This window comes from Triticum dicoccoides, chromosome 7A (genome assembly GCF_002162155.2).
Source record: "Triticum dicoccoides isolate Atlit2015 ecotype Zavitan chromosome 7A, WEW_v2.0, whole genome shotgun sequence".
Lineage (NCBI taxonomy): Eukaryota > Viridiplantae > Streptophyta > Magnoliopsida > Poales > Poaceae > Triticum > Triticum dicoccoides.
Window position 1 is genome coordinate 284257222 of NC_041392.1, and position 24542 is coordinate 284281763.

At 42.3% G+C, this 24542-nt stretch overlaps 1 pseudogene; it reads right to left on the reverse strand.

Moving 5' to 3' along the window:
* Positions 1-2523: 2523 nt before the first annotated feature.
* Positions 2524-24542, reverse strand: LOC119333459 (annotated as a pseudogene).

Genomic DNA, 24542 nt, shown 5'->3' on the forward strand with positions numbered 1-24542 from the left:
TCAAGACGAACAGCCCTAGAACAGATTAGGGATAGGGCTAGTTACAGATCTGTATGCCCTAACTTGGCAGTACTGATCAACTACGACAATGCGGGAGAGATCAAGTACCACACTGGCGGACCAACGGTGATGGGGCTTCGCCGGAGTTGCACAGCGAGGCTCGACGTCGACACTGCTTCGAGCTCGGACTCAGGCGGAGAGCGAGAGGAGAGGTTTGAGGCCGAACAGTGAGAGAACAAAGGATAAAGAAGCCTGGACAGGGGGGTTTATATAGCCCGAGGGCAGAACCGCACCCTCCGAAATCCACGGCCAAAAAGTACGGGACGTTCCACATTCAATGGACGAGATCACGATTAGGAGGCCATGGGCATGTCAGCCATTTCCTGTGAAAATCTCGGTAACTGAACAGCATGCCAAAAGGTTTGAGGAAGCGCAAGCGCCAAAACAGGTAAAGTTTTGAAGTTGATTTCATTCGTGACCAAGGACGTTGGATTGAGATCTTCTTCATATCAAGTTGCATGTTTATGACGAGGGAAAACACAGTCCGAAACAAAACACAACCAAGCGAAGAAAAAAGCACAAGACACAACAAGTCAAACAAAGATTCAAAAGAACAGAGAAAGAACCAACACCAATAATAGATCTCGGGGTAAAAGATGAACACTGTAGATCCCTAAGATATCTCCTGCAAGAAAGGGTTAGTTCTTCTTCGCAACCCACACTTGTGTGGGCAATGAGGACCTCATTTTCTTCGTCTGAGCAGGAACATTCTTTCGGTGGTACGCGTAATATGCATATGCACTTTGGGAGTAATCTTAAGAATATGCATTGAAGTTATTTCCACATACATGAGTGTAATGATTCTCGTAGGTACACATGTACTCCTTTTGTTGAAGCATTGATCGATGTTCATTATGTGAATGATAACCATTGTCTCTAAGAGAATTATTCTGTATGTTCAAGTTAGCAGTGACAGATAGATTTTCAATGACGCATTTCTTCAACCATATTTGTTTCTTGGTTGAGTTAGACATGTAGTTAGTCCCAATATATCGAGCAAAAACCTTACCTGTCTGTTGTTTGAGTAGTTTGTAATTAGAGTCATCGGACTCATCAGAAATGGTGGGAGTGGAAAAATCATATCCTGATAGAGTTGCAGGTTCGAGTGTTTTGCTTTTAGCAAGAACCCAACTCGTTCGAGGATATTTCTCGGGAGTCGAGTATGTTCCATCAACATTGTGTTTTTTTCGAAACCCAATCCTTCCTTACAAAGATTTTACGCAGTATTGACTTCTTGAGCACATCACACAGAGTTTGATGCCCTTTTAGGCTTCCTAGCATTCCTGTCTCAAGCAAGTCCTTTAGCCCGCAATTTTCATTAGCAATAACAGCATATTCCTCGGAGGAGGCGTTAGGAATATCATTCGTAACTATAGTATTGTTGATACTAGCATTTGAGGTCCCAGCACGTGAATCAGCATTGCTACGTTCTAGGCACTTTAAGAAGGGAGGTACAAAATCACCAGGAAGAAAAATAGATTGCTCGGCAAAGAGAGAAGCTTTTTCTAACATCAGCTTGTTATAAGATTCTTTTAGTGACATGAGATCTTGATTCCTATTAAGGAGTTCATCTGATAAACTCTCATAGTCAACTAATAGGGAATCATATCGAGTGGTAAGATCATCAATAGTTTAAGAAAAATCATCTTGCTCTTCGATCAACTTTTGATTCTTCTCCATCTCTTCAACCAGTAATCCTTCAGTCTTCCTAAGATTTATCTCAAGCATTTCAAGCTCATCTTCATAAGGTTTTGCCATTTTAACAAGTTTAGCATAAGCAATGTATTCAGGAGAGTGTCCATTCATGGATTTTTGTTGTTTTGTTGATACCTGATCCTTTGAGGATTTTGCCATGAGACAGAAGGCGATTGGTTTATCATCGCTTGAATCGTCATCATCAGCATCTGATTCGAGGGAGTTGTCTGATGAGTCATATGCAATGAAGGCATTGCTCCTTCCTATCCTTCTTTGATTCTCTTCATCATTAGAATCTGAGTGAGAATTATCATCTTCAAAATGCATTCTCATGTCAGTGTATGCCCCGTTCGGCTGAGAGATTTTCTTCATGTTGGATTCGATTGTAGCTTTGGCCTAAACATCAGTGACTGGTCTCGTCGAGGAAGATGATGATGGAGATTTATTGTTCTTCGAGAGCTTAGTATGATGATCCATTCGAGCGAATCCATTGCAGTGAAGATATTTCCATCTATTGCTTGGTCTTTCCCAGCTGGGGCAGTCTGATATGAGATGTCTGTATAATTTGCACTTGAAGCACTTCATATCTTTTGGAGGCAATCTCATTCTTAACAATTCAGGCATCTCATCTTCATCATCATTCACGAGATACAAGTTCTGTCTTTTGAGATCACTTAGCCTTTGTGTGAGCATTTCAAGTTCTCTGGTGATGGTGTGTTGATTCTCAATATCTTCTTCTTCTTTAGAACTGCCATAGTGTGAGAGAATTTATCCTTCACTTTCCAAAGAAGATTCTTGATTGGCATTTTCCAGTTCCATCTTTTCTTCATGATTAGACATCAGTGTCATAACCTCAACAAAGTGAAGCTCTTCATATTCTGGTCTTTGTTTGATTTTAGCTACCATGTGATCGAAGGATTCATCAAGAGGAATGAGAAGCTTGTTGACCATATCTCTATCGGTGATATCAGTTACTCCTCGCTGATGTAGTCTTTCAACAATGTTTGTCAATTGATCAGTGAGTTCCACGGCACTTTCTTTACAAAGATTTCTGAATCCCGTGAACATGGCACGAAGCATTTGAGTGTGGGGATCTGATCTAGCAACAAAATCTTCATGAGAATCATTGATGACATCCCAAATTTGCTTTGCAGTATTGAGTCTTTGGAACTGAAGGAATATGCATTTTGATAGACTGCTACAATTGATATCTTTTGCTTGAGCATCCAGTTGTAGAATTGCTTTATCATTGGTGTTCAGATTGTTCGGTTGCTGAATGGTGTAGCCATCTTCCAAAAACTTCCATAGATCATAGTTGGTAGCTTGAATCCTGACTCTCATATGTTGCTTCTAGTATAGATAGTCATTTCCATCGAAGATAAGAAATCTTTCAAAGTGCGAGGATCTACCTGCATATGACATACTCAAAACTCTAAGGGCGTTAGACCTTCAATAAACAGAGACATGGAGTACCCACTCTGATACCAATTGTTAGGACCGAGAGTATATCGACCAGAGGGAGGGTGAATGGGAGATTCAATAATTCTTTCGAATGTTTTGAAACTGATCCCACTCACAACAACGGAGTAAGGTAAAGAAGGAAATAAGTAGAATCAATCTTCTTCGTCAGAAGCATATTCTTCAATGAAAGCATTGATAACAGTAAGAGCTCAGGAAATTGTGGGTTTAACTACGATGAGAGTAATACAACATGCAAACAGATGTAGTAGTACGAGACAAAACATGATGCGAGAGACGAGTGAAATGTAATGATAATAACTAAACAGAGTGAAGGGAATACAACTGATTGATACACGAAGATAAACTCGAGTGAGTGATAAACAAACACAATGATCAGATACTGTTGACGCAGAGCATGAATAATAACTCCTAAAAGAATTGCAGTGAAGTAGAAAGAACCACTAGTGCTTGATGGTGACATTTAGATTTGGTAGACCAATTGATGACCCACAAGTATAGGGGATCTATAGTAGTCCTTTCCATAAGTAATATTGTCGAACCCAACAAGGAGCAGAAGAAAATGACAAGCGATTTTTAGCAAGGTATTTTCTGCAAGTACTAAAATTATCGGTAACAGATAGTTTTGTGATAAGATAATTTGTAATGGGTAACAAGTAACAAGTGTAACTAAGGTGCAGAAAGGTGGCCCAATCCTTTTTGTAGCAAAGGATAAGCCTGAAGAACTCTTATATAAAGCAAAGCACTCCCGAGGGCACATGGGATTTGTTGTCAAGCTAGTTTTCATCATGCTCATATGATTTGCGTTCGTTACTTCGATAATTCGAGATGTGGTTGGACCGGTGCTTGGGTTCTGTCCTTACTTGGACAAGCCTCCCACTTATGATTAACCCCTCTCTCCAGCATCCGCAACCATGAAAGAAGAATTAAGATAAATCTAACCACAACACGAAACATGCGGATCCAAATCAGCTCCTTACGAAGCAACACATAAACTAGGGTTAAAGCTTCTATCACTCTAGCAACACATCATCTACTTATTACTTCCTAATGCCTTCCTCTAGGCCCAAATCATGGTGAAGTGTCATGTAGTCGACGTTCGCATAACACCACTAGAGGAAAGACAACATACATCTCATCAAAATATCGAACGAATACCAAATTCACATGACTACTTATAACAAGACTTCCTCCATGTCCTCAGGAACAAACATAACTACTCACAAAGCATGTTCATGTTCAAGATCAGAGGGGTATTGAATATCATTAAGGATCTGAACATATGATCTTCCACTGAATAAAACAACTAGCATCAACTATAAGGAGTAATCAACACTACTAACAACCCACAGATACCAATCTGAGATTTTGAGACCAAGATTGAATACAAGAGATGAACTAGAGTTTGAGAGGAGATGGTGTTGCTGAAGATATTGATGGAGATTGACCCCCTCTCAATGAGAGGATCATTGGTGATGATGATGACTTCGATCCCCCCCCCCCTCCCGGAGGGAAGTTTCCCCGGCAGAACAGCTCCGCCGGAGCCCTAGATTGCTTTTTCCCAGGTTCCGCCTCGAGATGGCGGCACTTAGTCCCAAAATCTTCCTTATGTTTTTTCTAGGTCAAACCGCTTCGTATAGCTGAATATGGGCACCGGAGCCCTACCAAGGAGCCCACAAGCCCTAGGGGCGTGCCCCCAAGCTTGTGGCCACCTGGTGGGTCCCCTCTGGTATTTTCTTCGCTCAATATTTTTTATATATTCCAAAATAATTCTCCGTAAATTTCTAGGACTTTTGGAGTTGTGCAGAATAGGTCTCTCGGATTTGCTCCTTTCCGGTCCAGAATTCCAGCTGCCGACATTCTCCCTCTTCATGTAAATCTCGTAAAATAAGATAGAAAAGGCATAAGTATTGTACCATAATGTGTAATAACAGCCCATAATGCAATAAATATCAATATAAGCATGATGCAAAATGGACGTATCACCAGTTCACCCTTCTGCCAAAGGGCTACGTCTGCTTGGAGGGGTTGTGACTTAACACGGAACATAAACTCTCTGCACCCTATTCTCCTTCAACGCAGAGCTAGTCAGACTCAGATTGATTTCACTCGTGGTAGATCCTTGTCGGCAATCTCCAAACCTTTGGTCAACCTTCGCGACCACAATGACTCTTGCTTGCTGAAGATCTAGCTCGGTGAACACAACAACTCTTCAACACTCGAGCCAAAACCTATCTGTCTAGAGAGTGCGCAACTCTCAAGAGTAATAGGTACATGAACTCTAACTCAGAACCACTATGATGCTAAACCATTGTCTAAGTTCGGGCTGTTGATTTTTCTCTCGGTGGATCTTAAAATCAAATCACTCAGAGAGGGGTTGCTCAGAACCATCTTCTCATAAACTCAAGCGGAGCAGCCAACGAACAATGTTGGAGCAGGGTGCCTATTTATAGCCGCAGCCTTCCCTAATGGGAAATGACCAAATTAGACACATCGGGATCAGCCAATGGCCAAACGACACGAGTCAAACGATCGGATTTGAGCACAACAGTAAAATTGCTTGCGAAGCAAGTAATGCTAACTCCTCGTTCTAAGACAAATCCCTTGCAGCAAAGAAGATCACAGTCTCTTGTCGACAAGTATTTGCTCGGAGCACAAAGAGATTTATCTCGCAACTTTCATAGGTTTTGGCTACGCATCAAATCAGACCTTAAGCTTCGATAGCCTATACCCCTCTTAATAGTACGGAGGTCCTGTGACTCAAAAGAATGAAAGAAGAACAATGGAATGAATACTACGTCTTCACTTTGTCTTCGACTTCCATCGCTACAGTCCATTTATTTGGACGACAGTACCGAATCAAAAGCTTTTCTTCAGGAGAACTTTCAAGGGGTCGCCTTCTTCACATCAATCTTCTCGACTATATGACTTCAACAAATATAGCTCGTTCTTCTCTGCAACACAGATATACTTCAGTGAAGTTCTTTCAAACTCAAAACTGGAGACAACATTCTCTCCAGTTGTGTATGGACTTTTTCTCTCTTTATGGACTATCAAACAAATCAGTCCATACCTGTTTCTGTCGATAATCTCCAAATCACAAGGTTGGTAGATATTGCACCAGCATATTCATCATGTAGGAGTCACAACCTAGAGAGATACACAATAGCTACAATCCATCAATCGAATGTAGGCATGTATTCCATATATAGTCATATGTGCTTATAATAAGAACTTGCATGAAATCTTTTGTCCTACCCTCCCGTGGCAGCGGGGTCCATAAGGAAACTAAGGGATATTAAGGCCTCCTTTTCATAGTGAACTGGAATAAAGCATTAACACATGGTGAATACATGAACTCCTCGAATGACAGTTATCGTCGGAGAGTGTCCCAACTATTAACACTTTGGGGTCTACGTATCAGAACAATAACAAGTGCATATAATTAGCAGATAGGATCAAGAACTCAAATATATTCATGAAAACATAGAGGGTTTAGATCTGAAATCATGTCACTTGGGCCCTAATGACAAGCATTAAGCATAGCAAAGTCATAGCAACATCAATCTCAGAACATAGTGGATACTAGGGATCAAGCCCTAACAAATTGAATGATTACATGACAAATCTCATCCAACTCCATCACCATCCAGCAAGCCTACAAAGGAATTACTCACTCCCTACAGTGAGCATCTTGGAATTGTTGATGGAGAATGGTTGATGATGACGACAATGACAAATTCCACCCTCCGGAGCCCCGTACGGACTCCAGATCAGCCCTCCCGATGAAGAACAGGAGGTGGCGGCATCTCTGTATTGTAAAACGCGATGATTCCTTCTCTCTGAATTTTTTCTCCCCGAGCCGTTACATATGGAGTTGGGCTTAGGGCTAACGGAGGCATGCGGGACCCACAAGCTCACAGGGCGAGCCCTGGGGGCTAGGCGCACCCCCTGAGCTCGTGATTCCTGGGTGGCCCCCCTCCGATAGTTCTCTTTGCCAAATTTTTTTATATATTCTGGAAATATTCCCCATAAATTTTCAGCTCAATCCGAGAACTTTTATTTCTGCACAAAAATAACACCATGGTAATTCTGCTGAAAACAACATTAGTCCGGGTTAGTTTCGTTCAAATCATACAAATTAGAGTCCAAAGCAATAGCATAAGTGTTTGGAAAAGTAGATACGCCTGAGACATATCAAGCGCCATGTATTGCAACACATATTTTGGCATAATCTTGAATACTGAGGAATATTGATTCCATATAAACAACACTCAAAGCAAGGACCACTCAGTCTATTGCATCAAACACCATGGGGTTGAGCTACTCCATGTCCTTTTCTTTTAGAATAGTTCTAACAAGTTTCAAACTTTTTATACAACCATCATCACTTTTTTGTTGTAAAAGTAGAGATTGTGGCAGTGTCTTTGAGAGGATCACAAGATTGTTCCCAAGCTAAACCAAAAGTTGAAGAAGGTGCATAAAAATACTAACTTGGCAATATGGGGCCTAACTTGAGTAAGTGATTCCCTTATACAAATACAGAGAATAATACTTAAGCAAGCTTATAAAATAGTGGGACACATATGATTGCACGGTATTCATCAGATGAAGATCATTGAACAAGACTCTACACATGCAAAAATAACTTCCCCAAGCTTAGAACTTTGCAAGATCTAGTCTCAAGAAAATTATGAAACAAAAGGAAAAAGTGTAGGTTATTGAAGGAGATTATGGAAAGTAGTTATCTCCCCAAGCTTAGATATCAAAACGGTTAGTAAAAACTTTTTACCGTTGAGGTGCAAGTAACCTCTCCTTTAAAATGGACATGGACCTACGCTTCATCAAACGTTTTTGATATTGTACAATAGAACATGGCACTTGTAGTTGAAGATTTTGTCAAATCGAAGCGACCGTGCGTGGCTTGTGGGGTTTTTCATACGGTTGGCACCATACCATACGTGTCACCACACTAGGTCCAAACCTTTGCAAAAATAAACACACAAGATAAAAAGAACACATGCTTCGGTATACGAGCATAGTTCATATACCCAACCAGGCAAAAGAAATAAAAGAAAGCATGATGAACTACAAAGTTTATTTGTTGGGAGGCTTCAATGGTGAATAATAAACATTAAAGTGCATGCGGATGGTTAAAATACAGTCCACTAACCTTGTCTTAAACAAATAAATTGGGCATTTTCTTGCCTTGGTACGAGCACATGTAGGACCGCTCTTGGTCGTACGGTCCGCCATCTTTTACTCTGTTGTGGCACACACCATCGGCACCCAACCATACGAGCATGAGCTCTCCCACAAAACGATGTCTTGTGCTCTGGATCTCCGATTACCTTTTGCCAGAGCTTCATAAAAGCACTCATACAAGCATACACGCTCGTACGGGACGCTGTCTTTGGCTCTGCAATATGCTTGTCTTCGTTGAGGAGACATATGATCGAGTATACGAGCACTTGCGCTCACATGACACGCCATCGTTGGATTTGTCACCTCTGGATGTTTTTGGTTGGCACCTCCCTCTCTTGATACGATGGTGCATACGATCATGGCTGGTCTTATAAAATGACGTATTTTCTTTTGTTTCATCTAGAACTTTGTTTTCTTCCAAAATTCCTGCGGGATTAGTTCCAACACTTGTACTAGGAAAATAGTAAGAAGATCCAACCGTGCAATTGTACCACATATCAATTTTTGAGTAGACAAAAATTTCACCTAATGAAGACTAACCAAACCAACTTTAACAACAGTTCATGCAAAGTGCCAATGCAAACTAAACTATAATGACTCAAAACTAATAAAGACTCCTACTTACTTTTGGGCTGCCTCCCGATAGCGCTTTCTTTAGATCCATATAGCTAGGCTTTGATGCTCCACAAATCCACTGGAGGATATCCACACCATGTGTAGCTGGACTTGCCTCTGACCACTGTTTGGAGCATCTCATAACAAAGTGTGGTCGGAGCCGTATCCTCTTGTGGTGCATCGGCATCATGTATGTGAAGAGGTCCTCGCTCTCAAGCGATAATTGGTGCACCAGACTAGGTAGACACGTCTCCATGTACTTCTGCAGTACAAGGGTTAGAGACTTATGAATAAATTTTAATACATCACCTTGGCTACCATTGTAGGGGAACACTTCATAAAATTATTCCTTTGGAGTGGATAATTCAACACTACTTAATGGTTTCTCCTGCATAAGTAAATCGTTCAAAGAAGCATAGTTGGACATTAGAGTAGATAAATCAAGAGTATTTCCTTCATGTAGTTTATCACTATAGCTAATACTAAGCTCTTCAAATAAGATGCTTAGCAACTCCTGATCATTATCCTCCACACTTGGGGGATGCATCAAGTTCATTCACACTAGAATTATCATACTCTGATTCTGGCGTCTCAAAGAGTTTGAATAAATGTGGGGTACAAAACAATTCTTTTATCGTGATCCCCTTTTCTTTGTGTTCTTCTTCCTCTTCAAGATTCCTAGCAGTTCTAACGTATTTTTAGACATAATACACTTCTTGAGTCAAAGAACTTATCAAGTATGCGCAAGAGGTTACTCTTGGAAGTGAGACGTAGGCATGGGTGAATTTCTTCCTCCTCTTATTCTTCCTCGATGCTTTCCTTTTCTTCTAAGCACACTTGTTCATCCAAGTTCAGTTGTTCTTTGTGATTCCTTTTATCTTGCTACAAGTTAGTTTCATACTTATTTAATTCATGATCTCTTACCACTTCTCCTAACCATTCATCATAGGGGGTTGTTTGCTCTTCATTGTTTGCATACTTTCCTTCATCTTTCTGGGATTCCTGCAATAATTTTTCTGCTTCTAGGACGGACAGAATCCACTCTTGTTCATTGACAACCAATGCATTATCACATAAATTATCTAGGAAAAAGATATGGATAGGCTGAAACTCAATGTAAAATGTATCAAGGATAGCATCTCTAATATTCATACCCAATATGTAATGTAGAACCTCATCAGCACCCGCAACAAGCACAAATTGTAAAACCTCCGTACTAGCATTGGATTTACTAAGAATTTTATATCTTGCTAATACAGGATCAATATTGTACTTACATTGATATTGAAGGTGCTCTTTGGATCCACAATATGTGCATGACACCCGATATGAATGAAGTATAAGTGACGAGCATTCTTTGGCCAGTTTAATCCAGTCTTTCAAGTTTGCTTAATCGGTAGCCAAAAATGGTAGACTCTTGTACCTCTTTTCTTCCATCGCAAGTTCCATATGATGCTGGATAGACATCTCACAAGACATGTTTAGTAGTATATTTTTCTTTTCTGATATAAATAACAACTAACAAAATAAACTATGTGTGAGCGGGAAGGTAATAACCGAACGCTTTTGCTCCCCGGCAACGGCGCCAGAAAAGCTTGATGACCTACAAGGGCACATCGCTATTGCAATTCGTGGTAAGCAGAGTATGCCGATCCCACAAGGAGCGGTGTTGTAGAGGTAACTACCAACCCTGTAGCTACGTCGTCACTTACGTGGCTATTTTTACACCCAGAGCATTATCTGGAAATAACCTATTCGTCAGTTGCTAGCGGAAACGATAATAAGGGCGTTTTTATCTAAACAAGTATGAGGAGGTAAAAACATAAATAAAATAGCGAATAAAATGAACGGACGGCGATTGAGTAAATAAGGGCATTCTCAAGGTGTTCAGAGTCATCAGTACCTGTATGTTCTATGAATAATAAGCCACTTTACATGTTTATCTTTGTGGGCGGAGCCGGTACAGATTATGCATACATGTGGCAGCTCCTATCACATACACCATGACCGTTCTTCCACACTTCGGTTATGAAATAGTGATTAAGGGGAAAAGGTCCCCGTGGACGCAGTCAAAGTGGTCTCCGTTTAGCCCCTGCTGCAAAGATCCGGGATGAAGGGAGATAGGGCCTGTCACGCACCCACCTCTGCAACCAGCCGGTCTGCCAACAGTATAATAACCTTCCATCCAAAATTTACATATGTTGAATGGTCGACTTCACCCAACATCAAGAAGACTACTAACATAAACATGTGAAGAGGATAACATATTGATAAGAAAATCGGTACTAGTACATACTAGAGTTCATCTTATTCCCCCAAGTACTAATTATATTAATCAAATATGGTGATGGAGTACAGAGTTTAGGGACATGTTACAAGCCAACACGAAGTGGGAGACGGAGAGAGGCATGGAGGCGGTGATGAGGAGGGCGCTGGCCGGAGGGCCGGCGTGCTGGCGTCTCCTTCCTTCCTTCTTCCTTGTCTAGGCCCTTGTCTCTATGGTGGAGTTGCTGCAACATAGGTGTGGTGGCTATAGATGAGACTTGTGGAGGATGGAGATGGCTTGATGTGGTGACTAGGGCTGGAGGTCTTCTTATAAGGGGTGTGCTCCATTGATCTAGCCTCTTCCCTTTCATACAAGGGCTCTAGGGGATCCAAATCCACGTCTGATACAACACTTGTTCATCAAGGATACCATAGGGGAAAATGGGTACAAAATCGGAGCAAAAACGGGAAAGTTCTGGCCAATTTTCGGAGCTGCCTGAAGGTCATACGAGCTCCCATACAAACGGCTATGCTCATATGGAAGGCCGTCATTCTCTATGGACTTCGGGAGCTGCTCTTTATATGAACTCCTATTTTGACGTTTTTGGGCTCATTGGATTGCTAGAGAAAAGCCCGATGTGTTAGAGGCCTTGAATCATCAAACTCTCCAAAGGGTATTGATTTGGTGCCTGAAACTTCTATGTTTGACTCCCAACTTGGTTCTTTTGATGTCCTAAGATCATGAACATGTCAACACACCTATGAAGAGCACAACATAAAGGAAAATAAATAAATAAATAATTATGCAACAAACTTGGTAAAACAAGTAAATACAGAAAACTATGCATTAAAGACATGAATAAGTGCTAGATGGATATGATACGAGGATTTTGGCACTAGAATATACTCTACAAAGTATGCATAAAATCCACCCATCATGTGGCCATCAAATATCCAGGTCACCCGGGAGCGAGCCGTCCGAACAGGTTGGACGGCTCAGAGAGTCACCGAGAGGCCCTCGTGGCATGCCACTCGAAAATAGATGGCACGGGCACCACGCGCGAGCCTGAAAGTGCATTATATCGACTAGAGGGGGGGTGAATAGGCGACTTTTATGAAATTCTTCACTGAGGAATTTGCCGGTGAGGAAATTCCTTAGCGAAGAACTACTAGCAACAGAATAAGTACTCAATAGTAAACATAACAGAATACAAACATAGTCATCATGATGAAATGAACACAGGCACAGAGTACAGGAAGCGTAAGCACAGGATAACACAGGATGAAGACAAACAGACTGAAGAAATTGAACTGAGCAAATTGAGAAAGTCTTCAGTCAAAGTCTTCAAACACAGATATGAACAAGTACACAACTCAATTATGAGGAAATGAAAGAGTTGAGGAAATGGAACCAGTAAGCTTGGTGAAGACAATGATTTGGTAGACCAGTTCCAACTGTTGTCTCAGTTGTATGTCTGGTTGGAGCGGCTGAGTATTTAAACTCGAGGACACACAGTCCCGGACACCCAGTCCTGAACACGCAGCTTAGGACACCCAGTCCTCACCGTATTATCCTTGAACTAAGGTCACACAGACCTCGTCCAATCACTCGTGGTAAGTCTTCAGGTGACTTCCAAACCTTCACAAACTTGGTCACTCGGCGATCCACAATTCCTCTTGGATGCTCTAGACTATGACGCCTAACCGTCTGGAAGAAGCACAGTCTTCAAAGGTAATAAGCATCGGATCCACGCAGGAGCAATCTCTTGATTTATGCTCAATCACTTGGGGTTTGTAGGTGTTTGGGTTTTGGGTTTTGGGTTTTTCCTCACTTGATGATTTTCGCTCAAAGTCCTCAGAGGATGGGTTGCTCTCAAATGACAAGTGTCAGTTTCTCTCGGAGCAGCCAACCAACTAGTGGTTGTAGGGGGCGGATATTTATAGCCTAGGGAACAGCCCGACATGATAAGACATAAATGCCCTTCAATGATATGACCGTTAGGTGTATAGATATTTTGGGACAGTTGGCGCATAGCAGAGCAACGGTCGGAGTTTTGAGTAGCAAAATCCTCAGGGCTATCATGTTCCTCACTGTGTAGGCAATCCACACTGGCGAATTCCTAACTCCTCAGTCAGGACAAATTTCTCAGAGACCAGAAGAACTTCGTCTTTGTCACTGAAGAAATTGACTGAACTATATGAGATTTCCAATGGCTTCACTCGAAGGGATTGGTAGGTGTAGGATTTTGAGTTGAACATCACATGGAAATTTTTCCTTAGTATTTCCTCGACCCCCTTTAACAGTATGGTGTTTCCTATGACTCAAGAAAGAGAAAATGAAATTACGAAAACAAAAGTATTCACGCTTCATGTTCCTCGAATGAATACCAAGTCTTCACGGTCACACCAATTTCTTCACTTTCAAAGTCTTCAGAAGGTCTTCAGAGATCCAAAGTCTTCAGTCGAAGAACTTCATTTTTAGGGGTCGACTTTCTCTGTAAATATCAAACTCCTCATAGACTTATAGACCTGTGTACACTCACAAACGCATTAGTCCTTTAACCTATAAGTCTTCAATACACCAAAATCACTAAGGGGCACTAGATGCACTTACAATTTCCCCCTTTTTGGTGATTGATGACAATATAGGTTAAGTTTGCAAAGGGGATAAACATATGAAGTGTTAGTACTGATATTGAGGAATTTGATTGCAAGATATAGAAGAACTCCCCCTGAAGATGTGCATAGTGAGGAATTTGCATTTGAAGCAATGCACACTTGAAGAGTTGAATCATGGAGATCTTCCCCTATATCTTGTAATTCGTACACGCATTTGACATATAACAGTGAAGAATTTGAAATGCATGATGAAATATGGTGACTGATGTAATTCAGCATGCGTGCAATAATATTAACGAGGAATAAGCATGCAGAAAAACGTATCAAGAGTATCAGAGCACCATCGGGTTTAAGTTTACAACTCGATCCAATAAAGTCTCAGAAGAACGAGAGTTGTAACTTAACAAAAAAACGCCCATATAGAAAGACCCGCTTGAAGACTAACTCAAAATTCTCCCCCTTTGTCATCAAATGACCAAAAGGATCAAATATGAGGACTAACGCCCCTGAAGAAATTCAAGTTGATGCAGGAGCGCCAGCGTTGTTGGGGTCGTTTATTGTAGTAGGGCCTGTCGTAGTGTCGTCTAAGTCTTCATTTTCATCAGTGTCGCGCGATGAAGAATAAGAGCTGGCCACCAGAGAAGGAACCTTGACCTTCTTGAATTTCTTCGGTGGAGGTGCAGACCAGTCAAAATCTTCATTGAGACCCATTTTCTTCAGATCTTCTTCACCATACAGATGTGACAGGATTGCCCAGGTGCGACCGAAGACTTGATGGAGGTAGTAATGGTTTTTCTTCACTGCATTGTGTGTGGCAGTCATGTTGTGAAGAAGTGAACCAAACTGACGCTTAACCCATTTGTGATTTCGATCCACCTTCTGGTGAAGACTAAGCAGAAGTTCACGGTCAGTCATCACGCGCGGAGCAGTGGCTTGAGGAGTGGACTTGGGTGCATTGGCAGAGTCATCATTGGTGGAATAAGATGTAGCTTTGCGAGACTGACCATCCAATGGACGAATGCCTTCATCTGTTACAGCTGGTGCCTTGCCCTTTCCATCAACTGAGGAATATGTCTACTTGAGGACTTCAATTGGGGGCAAGTAGCTGAGGTGATTCTGGAAATCAGCTTTGTAGTTGAGTGAAGACCTTGTCCTGAGGAATCTCGTAATCCAAGGTGCATAAGGCTTCAGCTCAAATGGAGACAGTGCAACATTTGCCATAGTCCTCATGAAGAAATCGTGATAATTGACAGAAATGCCATGAACGATGTTGAATACCAGATTCTTCATGATGCCAACAATTTCCTCATCAGATGAGTCGTGGCCTTTGATAAGACTGATTGTCCTCGTAAGAATACGATAGACAGTTCTAGGCACGTACAACAATTCCTTCACGAGGAATTTGGTTCTTGGTGCTTGACCTGACTTCAAAGGTTTCATCAACACCTGCATGTAATGATGTGTGAGCTCAGATTCACTGTAGATGCAGCGAGCTTCTTCAAGGGGAGGACTGAGTGGTAGAGAACGAAGCAATTCAGAGGCTGGTGCAGTGTAGTGAGTGTTTTCAGACATCCAGTCCAGCACCCATGAATTCACATCTTCAGCATCTCCGGTGATGTGCAGCGTTGCATAGAATTGAAAAATCAGTTCTTCGTTCCAATCGCAGATGTCAGAGCAAAAGTTTAGCAGTCCAACATCATGAAGAACACTGATGACTGGTGCGAAGCACGACAGAGATTCCATATCCACGTGAGGAATATGCTCATGGTAGAAGATTTTCTCCTTGTTGAACAGCACTGAGGAATAGAAATTGGCTTGACTAGCAGTCCAGAAACGCCTCTTCCTAATGCGAGCAGAGTTATATGGGTTGTAATCTTCAAAGAATATGTGATCGCCGAATAAATCATCAGCCTTGAACTTTTGCTTGCGTGAGAATGGATCCTTTGGCTTCGGCAGAGGAATGCCAGTGAGTTGCATCATGACCTCAAGAATCTCAATCGCAGGTTCTTCAGGCTGAGGAATTTCTGGTTCCTCCTCACTGGCAGTCTGCATCATTGGTTGTTCAGCAGCAGCAGTTTCTTCAGCGCTAGTGGCTGGAATTTCCTCATGGACAGATGCAGTGGGATGAGTTTCTTCAGAGCCCATTTGAACAGTTGGTGCAGGCGACTGAGGTATTTGCTGCAGCGGTGTGAACATTGGAGAGTTTGGATGTTGACTGTCCCAGAATTCATCACTGATTACGGGTGTGGAGCAGCCAACGTCCACATCTTCATCTTCCATTTCTTCAATGCCAGCCTCTTCAGCTGTGAACTGAGGCATGGGCGAGGGGATGACAGGTGTTGAAGGGATCGCATCCACTTCTATTTATTCATCAATCTGCTCTGACGAAGCAGCAGAAGGAGTTTCTTCATCTGATCCGCTGGGGATCACATATTCTTCATCAAAAAGAACAAGGTCCTTTGATGGCCTGGTTGAGATAGGAACAACATCAATGGGATTTGCAAATGAACTTGCCATAGGCTTCATTTTTTTCGGAGCTGAAGAATCTGAAGCAGCTGATGCTTTCCTTTTCTTCACTGCAGCCCGCTCTGCTGCCTTGGTCTTCTTCACATCTGATGCAGATGGAAGGATTGGAGTTGAAGTTGGTGCAGGAGCAGCTGAGGAATCTGGTTGATTTTCTTCAGGCACAACTGATGCAGTTGCCCTGAGTTCTTCATTTTCTTCAGGCGCACCACTAGTGGGTGTCCTGGCAATTTCTTCAGCGGCTGGAATGCAGTCATCAGCCCTAGAACTCACATTTTCTTCAGTAGCCTAATTGTCATCAGAGGTGCTGGCATTTTCTTCAGTAGGCTGAGCAGATGCTTCAGCCTGAGGAATTTCCTGTTGCATTGGGGCTGCAACATTGGAAGTGAAGTTATCCGCAAGTTTCACAAAATGAACCTTGGCTCCAAGCCAATCAACGCGATATGCGTCAAAGTCATCACTGAGTTTCTTGATCTCAGTCTGAATAGTGACAAGTTCTTCAGTTGTCATAGACACAATGTTTTTCTTCAGATAGCGCTCTTTCTTGTACTACACTTTCTTGATTTGCCTGGCCTTCTCAAATTTCCACTTTTCTTCTTGGATGAAGTGGGTCAGCATGACTTTGGCCTGGAGTCAGCTTTAAGTCAGGCATGGGAGTGTTGGGGTCTTTGTGCCAAACATCAATGTAGTCGAGGATCAACTTGGGATCCAAAAGCAGTGGCACATTTGTTCCTTTGGCTCTAGCGGCCCTGACTTGCCTGTCTCTGATGATTTCTGCAAGTTCATCATCATCAGCTTCGTCTTCTTCAGACGACACTTGGAAAGCGACTTGTTTCTTCTGAGGACTTGGGCGAGGACCTCGTCCAGCAGTGGCCTTTGTCTTCAGCAGTGAGGGGCCAGCTGAGGAACTAGATGAGACACCTGAGGCAATGGAGATGCCTGCAGTCCTTTGGCACGAGGCGAGATGCACAGGTGCTGAGGATTTAGTCTGAACAGCTGAGGGCTTTGGCGGAGGAGCTGAGGACTTTGGAGGAACAGGAGCAGCATGAGGAATTGGCCGTGAGGGCTTTGAGGATTCTAGCCATGAGGGCATTGCTGAGGAACTTGGCCTTGAGGGCATTGTTGGTGAAGCACTTGGCTTGCGCGCAGGCTTCTTTGACATATCCTTCTTTGGCTTGACAGCAAAGGCCTCAGGAGAGGCAGCAGCAGCAGAGTCTTCATTGAATTTCCTCACTGCTTCTTTGGCTTGCTTAGCCAACTTGGCTTGGCGCTTGGCCCATTCATCAGGATAGTCCTCACCACACTTGAGGCTGGTGGGATCAGCGATTTGGCCAGGTGCCAATGGAGCTCTTGGGCATGGAGGATTGAGTGCAAATTTCTTCATATACTTGGGAGTGACATATACGTACTCCCTCCACTCTCTAGCCCATCTCCTCTCTATCTTCTGAATGCGCACTTTGCGCTCATTCTTGGTTTCCTCAGTAGGTGTGCAGTACCCAGCATATATTTCATCAAGGATCTCAAACGCTGTATTGACCTCAGGCCTCTTTCCTCCTTTCTGTGGCTTCTTACCGTCAGCCATTTTCTTCAGTTGAGGAATTTGGACAATTGAATTCTCTAAAGAAGTATGCAAATTTTCTTCGAGGAACGCTGCAAATGAGTTAAGTTGATGAGAACCTAGTGATTCAGCAGCTGACATGTGTACCTGTGAACAGAGTATAGTTGCGAGGAATTTGGAGAGGTTATATGCGTTCTCAGAGGGTTTTTCAAAAAGAACAAGTTTCAGGAATTTGACCAGATGGGTCTTGAAGAATTTCACTAAGCGTTCTTTGTCTTTGGTTCCAGAGTTGTATAGATCGAAGATCCACACAATTGTGGAATCTTGAAGAAAAATGATGCTTAGAGAAACGAATCAAGAACAGATGACTTGTGAGGTGTTTAGTGTGTGAAGCTATGAAGAAAAACACCTTTGAAAATTTTGAAGATAATCATTGAATCAACGAGGGCAGTAAAAGTAACTTTTAATTACCCTGGACGAAGAACACGACGAACAGTGAGGTGTAGAGATGAAGTTCGTCTGTGTAGATCTTCCACGCCCTAACTCGGCGGAGGAAGACGGCTACGGCGGTGGCGGAGTGAAGATTTCCGCGGTCAGCGCGAGTACGTCGGCGACGAGGTCAAGCCAGTGAAGCTCTTCCTCATCGGCGATGATGAAGTAGCGGCAGCACTAGGGTTTGAGAAGCTCGAGCTGGAGAGAAAGGTCGAGCGGAGTAAAAGAAGTGAGGAAGGGACGGAGGGGTATTTATAGCCACGGTGAAAAACTGCTCGCCCGAAGAAATTGGACGAACGTGCCCCTGACCCTTCTCATTTGCATGACATGTGTCACCGACGTACTGAGAGGTGGAGATCGTGTGTGATCGTGGGTGAATGGATAAGTGTATCGTGGGATGCGGAACGGTTTGAGCGGCAAAGCCAAAAATTTAGATAAGATAGGTTTTAAAGTTCTGTTCGCAATTTCTTCAGCTGACAAGGACACAGTGAAGTTTTTGAATGAGTTTCAAATAGAACACACATGAAGAATTTGTGAAAAGATTGGGTTGAGTATAGCATAGAGGGGAAAGGGTCCGATCACATTCACTTAGCAGAAAAAACCAACTTGAAGAATTAGCAATAAGTGAATGCTTTAGAGGACATAAACTTATATATATATATGTAGTCAATGAAGAAAAATGACGGAAGTAGTGAAGACAATGCAAAGTTGAAGAATATGAATAATCGAGGAATTTCAACTTTTGGTGGTGGTGTGACCCACCGTATAAGAATGATGATTTCATACACCGCGTACAATTATCGTAGGGTTCTGAGAATCAAATTCTTTGTTAATTTCTTCACACTAAGAGTGTTGTTCTTCATGGAATTGAAGAAAAACATTTCTTCATGTGTTGCACATCTAAGTCATCAATTTTGCATAAGTGTTAGGATGAGTGTCCTTCTCAAAGAACATTCGAAGATTATAGGATATTTAGCTCACACCGCAACTTGCTAAATCTCTTCTCATCCAAGGGCTTTGTGAAGATATCGGCTAGCTGTTCTTCAGTCTTCACATGCTCAATAGAAATGTCGCCCTTCAACGCATGATCACGAAGAAAATGATGACGAATCTGAATGTGCTTTGTCTTCGAGTGCCGAACTGGGTTGTGAGCAATCTTGAAGGCACTCTCATTGGCACATTCTTCATGTTGACGCCGTAGTCCTTGAGAGTTTGCTTCATCCATAGCAATTGGGCACAGCAAGAACCAGCGGCAATGTACTCAGCTTCAGCAGTATATAGTGATACGCAGTTCTATTTCTTCGAGGACCAACAGACCAGATCGTCCGAGGAAATGACATGTACCAGATGTTGACTTGTGGTCCACACGATCACCAGCATAGTCAGAGTCAGAATATCCAACGAGATCAAAAGCCGAGCCCTTGGGGTACCATAATCCAAGTGTTGGTGTGTGAGCTAGATATCGAAGAATATGCTTCACAGCCTTATGGTGTGATTCCTTCGGTGTAGCTTGAAATCGGGCACACATGCAAACACTAAGCATTATATCTGGCCTAGGTGCACATAAGTACAATAAAGAGCCAATCATGGAGCGGTATACCTTATGATCGAATTCATTACCATTTTCATCAGTGCACATATGGCCATTTGTGGGCATAGGAATTTTGACGCCTTTGCAATCTTGCATGTCGAATTTCCTCAGTACATCCTTGAGGTATTTCTCCTGAGATATGAATATGCCATTGCGTTGTTGATGAATTTGAAGTCCTAAGAAGAATTTCAGCTCTCCCATCATAGACATTTGATATTCTTCACTCATCATATAGGCAAATTCATCACTATGACGTTGCTCAGTACAGCCAAAGATAATATCATCAACATATATTTGGCACACAAACAATTCACCATCATAAGATTTAGTGAAAAGAGTAGGGTCGAGTGAACCGGGTTTGAAGCCTTTCGTTATGAGGAATTCCTTCAAAGTATCATTCCACGCCCGTGGGGCCTGCTTGAGGCCATAGAGGGCCTTGTTGAGTCTGAAGACTTTGTCAGGATTCTTTGGATCTTTAAAACCTGGGGGTTGAGCAACATATACTTCTTCCTCAAGCTTACCATTGAGGAATGCACTTTTCACATCCATTTGATATAAAGTGATATCATGATGGTTAGCATAAGAAAGTAATATGCGAATAGCCTCAAGTCTATCAACAGGTGCAAAAGTTTCATCGAAATCAATTCCTTCAACCTGTGTGTAGCCTTGAGCTACAAGCCGTGCCTTATTCCTCACCACAAGGCCATTTTCATCTTGCTTGTTGCGGTAGATCCACTTTGTGCCGATGATATTGTGCTTGCGAGGATCTGGACGTTTGACCAGTTCCCAGACATTGTTGAGCTCGAACTGATGTAATTCTTCTTGCATGGCCTGAATCCACTCAGGCTCCAGAAATGCTTCATCTACCTTAGTGGGCTCTGTAATAGAGACAAAAGCATAGTGCCCACAAAAGTTAGACAAATGTGAAGCTTTTGAGCGTGTGAGAGGACCTGGCACTTTGATGTCATTGATGATCTTTTCAACTTGCACTTCTTTTGCAATGCGAGGATGAGCTGGTTGTCGTTGAAGAATTTGATCAGCATTTTCTTCAGCACCATTTTCTTTAGTATTTTCTTGAGGTGCATTAGCTCGACGTTCTTCATGTTCTAGAATGAATTCTTCAGCAGATTCTTCAGTAGGAATGACATCCTTAGTAGCCTTGAACTTGATAGTTTCCTTAGGTGCTGGTTCATCTATCACAGTAGGTAGGTGCTCTCTTTGCGAGCCATTAGTTTCATCGAACCGCACATCTACAGTTTCAACAACCTTGTGAAGAACATTGTTGAAGACTTTGTAGGTGTGCGAGTCCTTTCCGTAACCAAGCATAAACCCTTCATGTGCTTTCGGTGAAAATTTTGAGTTGTGATGAGGATCTCTAATCCAACATTTAGCACCGAAGACTTTGAAATAACTTACATTGGGTTTCTTATCAGCGAGGAGTTCACAGGCAGTCTTCTTGAAGAATTTGTGAAGATATACTCTGTTGATGATGTGGCACGCAGTATCAATTGCCTCAGTCCAGAAACGACGAGGCGTTTTGTATTCATCAAGCATAGTGCGAGCCATCTCAGCAAGAGTCATGTTCTTGCGCTACACGACATCATTCTGCTAAGGAGTATAAGGAGCAGATAACTCATGAGTAATACCAAGTTCATCAAGATAGTCATCGAGACCAGAATTCTTGAACTCAGTGCCATTGTCACTTCTGATGTGCTTGATCTTCACACCAAAGTTGGTTGAAGCCCTCGAGGAAAATCGTTTGAAGACTTCCTGCACTTCATGTTTGTAAGTAACAAGGTGTACCCATGTGTAACGAGAGTAATCATCAACAATAACAAAGGCATATTGAGATGCTTCATTTGAAATAGCAGAATAATGATTAGGACCGAAGAGATCCATGTGAAGCAATTCAAATGGGCGAGTAGTGGTCATGATAGTCTTTGCTGGATGCTTGGCCTTGGTCATCTTTCCAGCTTCACAGGCTCCGCATAAGTGATCCTTGAGAAATTTGACATTCTCAATGCCAATGACATGCTTCTTCTTCGCAAGCGTGTGCAAATTCCTCATGCCTGCATGACCAAGTCGTTGATGCCAGAGCCAGCCTTCTGAAGTTTTTGCAAGTAAGCACACGGCTGGTTGTGACCCTGTAGAGAAATCAACAATATACAGGTCTCCTCTCCTAAAGCCTTCGAAGACTTTGGAATTGTCAGCTTCCATAACCACAACACAACGGTACTTGCCAAAGACAACAACCATATCAAGATCACAAAGCATTGAGTCAGACATAAGGTTGTATCCTAAGGACTCAACAAGCATGACTTTGTCCATGTGTCGATCCTTTGTGATCGCAACCTTACCTAGACCCAATACCTGACTTTTGCCTTTGTCAGCAAGATGATATGCTTCAGATGCGATGGAGATAATGGAGCATCCATCAATAGATTCTTGTCACCAGTCATGTGGTTTGTACATCCACTATCGAGGACCCACTTAGTGGCTTTGGGTTGATCATCCTGCAGATGAATTAGTGCAACTTACAAACTCATATACTTCATCAGTGAAGAATATGACATCAATTCATCAGATCAATTTCATCAAGCAACAGAACAGATAAAGCAGTGTGAGGACGTGAGAAATGAAAGTTCATTTCTTCATGATTAGCCTGCATCATATCAGGCATACTCGGGTCTCCAGCAAATTCTTCAGACGATTACGTACGTCTGGAGACCTGACCTTGTAGAAGAGATTAGTTCTTTTTCTTCACCACCCACATCTGAAGGGGTGGCAAAGAGTTCATCATTCTGCGAGCTCCATACGAGAAGGATGGTATAGAAGCCAGTCCATTTCGTTTCACATAAGAGGGGTTAGAGTAAGCATAAGAGTATGCAGAGAAATTCTTCGAGGACTTATGGACATAATGATTTGAAGAATAATGCACATATCCACAATCCTTAGATCTTCCCTGCGAAATAGACGGGTTAGCACGATGATGTTCATATGAGGACTTTGATCCTTTTGAGGAATATGATCCATATGAAGAATTTGGTCCATATGAAGAATTTGATCTGGGTTCCTATTCTTTACAGGTGGCGTCATAATGACATTCACCTGAAGATTTTCAAGGCATCTTTTGGGAACCCAGATTTTCTTCATAGGGGAGCCGTTCCTACAGTTAGTGCCAACATATCTAGCAAATACTTCACCATTCTGATTTTTGAACAGTTTATAGCTGGAGTCAAATGACTCATCATCAAAACGAGGAGATTCACATGCAAATCCAGATAAGTTAGATGGATCAACTGGAGGTCCCTTTGTAGCAACCCATGTAGTTTTCGGGTACTGCTCAGGCTTCCAATATGTACCATCAGCATTGAGTTTTCTCTCAAAGGCAATACCCTCTTTCCTAGGGTTCCTGTTGAGGATCTGCTTTTTAAGCACATCACAAAGAGCCTGATGCCCTTTCAGGCTTTTGTACATGCCTGTCATGTACAATTCCTTCAACCCTGCATCATCAGTGATACTAGCAATGTCCTCAGATGAGAAATTAGTGATAGCAGAGGCATGTGAAGAATTTGAAACATTAGCAGCATTTGAACATTCAGGTGAAGAATTAGCAGATTCACGTTCAATGCATTTCAAACATGGAGGAACAAATTCTTCCTGAGAAGCGCTGATTTGTTGAGCAAGTAATGAATCACGCTCCTTCTGAAGATCTTCATAACTCACTCTTAGCTTCTCAAGATCTTGCTTTCTTTGAAGAAATTCATAAGAAAGCTTCTCATGATCAGATAAAAGAGTGTTATGTTGATCTTGAAGGGTGTCATACTTAGTATGAAGTCTCTGAAGACTTTCATCCAAAGCTTTTGACTGATCCATTTCTTCACCCAACATATCATCACTCTTATTTAGCATGTAGTAAACTTTTTCCAAAGCTCTTTGTTGTTTAGTGGCAAGGGAAGCAAGTTTGACATAGTTGGGTCCAAATTCATCACCAGATTCATCATCACTAGACTTGGATAGGTAGCATTCAGTTACCTCAGCATCTTTTGCCATAAGGCATGATGTAGATGATGATGATTCTGATTCGAATGTCATCGCTTTGAGAGATTCCTTGAAGTCCTCAAACCAAGGATCGTGACAGGTTCGATGACCTTCATAGACCTTAGAGAGACGGTCCCAGACGAGCTTCGCATGATCGAGATGCATGATATTCCTGAACTGATTTTGTGATAGACTGGAGCAGATGACATCCTTCGCCGTGAGGTTGAGAAGAGTGTACTTGCGAATGTCATCAGCTTCCGCCATCTTGCACAGATCGGTCAGACCAATCTCAGTGACGGTCCACAGCTCGCTGTTCATCGCCATGAGGCATTTCTTCATCATGGCCTTCCACTTGGGATACTCGCGACCGTCAAAGATGGGGCATGTCACTTTCGTCAT